The following is a 4077-nucleotide window of genomic DNA, read 5'->3' as shown; positions in this document are numbered from 1 at the left end:
CACTAGGTCCTGACACCCTTCTTGGATTGTTCATCCACAGGCAGGTTTTCAGGAGGAAGATTTACATCAAGAACATCAAACATAGTGTTGCCTCCAATAGCAAAGATATAAAAAGATCCTAAAAAATCAACAAGGAAATTGTTGTGTATATTATAGTAAACCCACATGATGCTGATTTTAGGCTTTAAAAAGTCTCCAAAATCTTCAGTGACTGATTTGCCAGTTAGATGCTTAACCTTTAGCAGGTTTTATTCTCTGCTCAAATGTGCTTTTAGGCAGATATGAATAAAATAAACGCATTTTATTTCTGCCTCTCTGTACTCAGTTGGGAGGAAGGGAAGCGTCTTTGGCAGAAGAAAGGGTAAGGAGAAAGAGTATTGTATATACCATCTGCAGACTCCTGGTGTGCGTGCGTGTGTGTGTGTGTGTGTGTGTGTGTAGTCGGGGGGATGCAAGGGCAGTGAGGGATGTCTTCAAGCTTTTCCCTGCAGTCTGTGTGTCTCCGAGGTGACCTCCTGGGTCACATCTAGCCAAAGAAGGAACAGCAGTCTGGTTGTTGGTTCTGGCATGTGTGTGACAGCAGAGTCTGGCCTGGAGAGTCTGTGTCTTATCATTCCTGGGTGCAGTCAAAGCTCTTACTGGCAGTGGACAGACATTAGTGAGAGAAGCCACATGGGCGCAAATACCACAGCCGACCTTCTCAAGTGACACCACTGGAAACCAATCACATACAGTCCCTCGGTGTACAAGGGGGACTAATTCCAGGACCACCTGTGGATGCCAAAATCCACAGATGCTCGAGTCCCTTACATAAAATGGCAAACATAGTATTTACATATAACCTACACACATCCTCCCATATACTGAAGTTTATATCCTGCTTACTTATAATACCTAATACAATGTAAATGCTATATAAATAGTTTGCTGGCCCATGACAAATTTAAGTTTTGCTTTTGGGAACTTTCTGGAATTTTTTTCTTGAGTATTTTTGATCCTTAGTTGGTTGAATTGTGGATGTGGCACCTGTGGATGTAGAGGACCAAATTATATTATAAGTTATATAATCTATAGATATAGATTATATGATGGTGAGTCAAAAATTATCCACACTCTGGCTGCAGAATTTATTTTAATTAACTTTTAGAAAAGACAGATACATGATTTTTTGACATAATCTCCTTGCTTTTCAATACACTTTGTCCATCTATCAACAAGCTTTCATATTCCATCATTAAAAATTGTTTTAGGCTGAGCTGCGAGCCACGAATGTACCTCTGTCTTGTTGCAGAGATCGGTCCATCGAGAAACCAAGCACCACACTCAGAGGGTTGGAGAACTCAGATTTATTACGCCGGTGGCCCCAGACGAGCTAATGCCCCAAAGTTCTGCGCCTTGAGCTCAGGGTGAGCTTTACCTTTATAGAGCACATGCTTACAGAGCATGGAAGTTTCCAAACAGAAACTTACAAGGGCAGGTGCGGAACATTCCATTTTTTAGCAAAACATCTTAAAATTACATTGGATTGTTAGGTCATCCTGTTTTTCTGTTTTTCTCGGCACAGCAAGCATATTTCACAAAAGCAAAACAAGCATGGAGTTATTTTTAGCTGAGTGTAAGTTTCTAACTTTCCTCTTCAGTCTTCACTTCTTCATCAGAAGTGAATCTTCATCCTCGTAGGGCTGCTTTCAGGGAGCCAGATAGGTGAAAGTCCCATGGAGCAAGATCAGGACTGTAGGGAGGATGCTTTAACATCTCAAAAAGTTTTTGCAGTGTTGACAGTATGAGCAGAAGTGTGCAGACGTGCATTGTCATGCAAGATCACAATGTCCTTGGATAGCAGTCCTCTGGGTTTAATCCAAAGTTTTGAAGGCTTCAGCTCTTCAATAAGCATCTCTGTCCATACATACACACTCCTTTGGGACAAAGCACTTTCTCCATACTGCACACAAAGTCTTCAATAAATAACAGCACCAGGTACATCCTCAGACCACAAAAAACGAATCACTGCACACTGCTCTTCTTTCGTGCAAATCACAAGGGGGCATCCATTTTTGCTCGCGACGCAGTTACAAATGAAATGATGTAACACCTTCACACCTGCATAGCAGTGACTGGGGAGACAGTAGCCTTGAACAGAAAGCGCTAATAAGACAGTGCAGCCAACAGATGCTTTAATATAACAAGAGTGTGGATAATTTTTGACTCCCCCTTGTATTATAATCCAAATATAGCACCTGGCTTAAATTCAAACCATTGCACAAAAACAAAGCCTTATCACTTTGTTATAGTGCATAGAGGTTTCAAGAAGTTTAGCAAATAATCTGATGTCCAAAGGGAGGAAGGAATCTTCCTGTTTGGCATGAGAAGGAAGTCAGACTACCTTCTGTCCCACTGTTGGAAATGGCTGGCTTGCTGAGGGAGAATTCTACCAGGAACCACATGACTCCTACAAAAAACTATATTCTCTGGGGCTTTAGACTCAAACCCATAGAGTCTGTGGATAAACTATAGACTAAGGGAGAAAACCAGAAATTAGACTCATGAAGAGCATGAGAAAGTATTATATTTCAGATGAATACATACATTGTTTCTAAACATAAGAAATATGCCCATTTTGTAGATGGAAAAACCAAGGCTCAGAGATATGTGTGTGTGTGTCTGTGTGTGTGTTTATGAATATATTTTTGATTCACAGTATTCTTTTGCCAGCCTTTCCCAAGTATGAATACAACACAATCCAGAAGATGTAATACTTTCAGGGTGCTTAGAGAGAAACGCCCACAGCTTGGAATTCTTTACCCAGCAAAACTGTCTTTAAGAAAAACAAAACAAAAGAAAACAAAATGCAGACCTTTTAGACAAACAAAGGCCAAGAGATTTTTATCCTCAATTGATCCTCAATAGAAAAGGGTTTTCTGAAGCAGCCTTTCTCAAATGGAGTTCCGTAAGAGAATGAAATCTACAGAAAATGTTTTCAGTGATTAGTTCCTTATTGTATCATTCTAGATGCATATCAGAGAAAGTAATTCATGACAGACCATGGATGCCTTGTGGCATTACAGCTTAAGTCTCTTAAGACACTCTAGTTGAGAAAAGATGTCCTGAAGAGTATACTGTCAGCGGATAGAAAATGACCCCAGAGGGAAGGTCTGAGATTCAGGAAGGAATGTGGGGCAAAGAAAGGATGCTGATAATTATGAGCATTATCTCAGTAAAAATATACTAATGTCTATTTTAAGGGTAAAATCAGTATAAAATTTTAAGACTGGGGAAAAAGTCACGTAAGGTGAGAGGAATGTGATAGCAAAACAGTGACCTCAGGTTTGTGTAATGTGCAAATACTAACTTCAAGAGTGTAACTGTTAAAGAACACACATAATGCTTGAACTTAAAAAAAAGTAAAAGGGATGAATGGAATGAGAAAAATCCAACAATGAAGAACTAAGCAATAAAAGTTACAAGGGAGCAGAAGACAAAGACAAGCACATGTTAAGATGGTAGAAATAAATATACGTACATCAGTGACCACAGTGAATTTTGTAAATGGACTAAACCTCTAATTAAAAGGTAAGAGTTGGTGTTGGCCCCTGGGTGAGTGGAGCTGGATCCACTCACCTGCAGGCCAATACCAGCTTTGGGACAGCCTGGCCCCCACAGCCATATAGGAACTGGCTCGGCCCATCATCAGGCCAGCGCTAGATCCTGGACCCCTGGCCCCGCAACCACCCACCCCAGAGCCTAGCTCCACCAACCAGTGGGCCAGCACCAGCCCTAGGACCCCCTCCTCCCGGGGCCAGTCACCTCATGATCTGGCCCAGCCTACCAGTGACCAGCAGCCTTCACACAAGGCTCGGCCTGGCAACCAAGCTGATTAGGGGCCAGCCACATCTACCAGACCACCCACAGCTCAGCACACCACAAGAGAAGGACCCTGCAGCCCAAAAAAGGTGCATCCCTTGGGCATACAGCTCTGGTTGCCAGAGGGGAGTGCGCTGCTGGGGCTCAAAGGACGTCTCCTGCAAAAAGCCACTTCTCCGAGGTCAGGAAACATAACCAAACCAGATACATAGAAAT

This window comes from Hippopotamus amphibius, chromosome 9, assembly GCF_030028045.1.
Source record: "Hippopotamus amphibius kiboko isolate mHipAmp2 chromosome 9, mHipAmp2.hap2, whole genome shotgun sequence".
Taxonomy (NCBI): Eukaryota; Metazoa; Chordata; class Mammalia; order Artiodactyla; family Hippopotamidae; genus Hippopotamus; species Hippopotamus amphibius.
Note: the sequence above shows the minus strand (reverse complement) of the source record.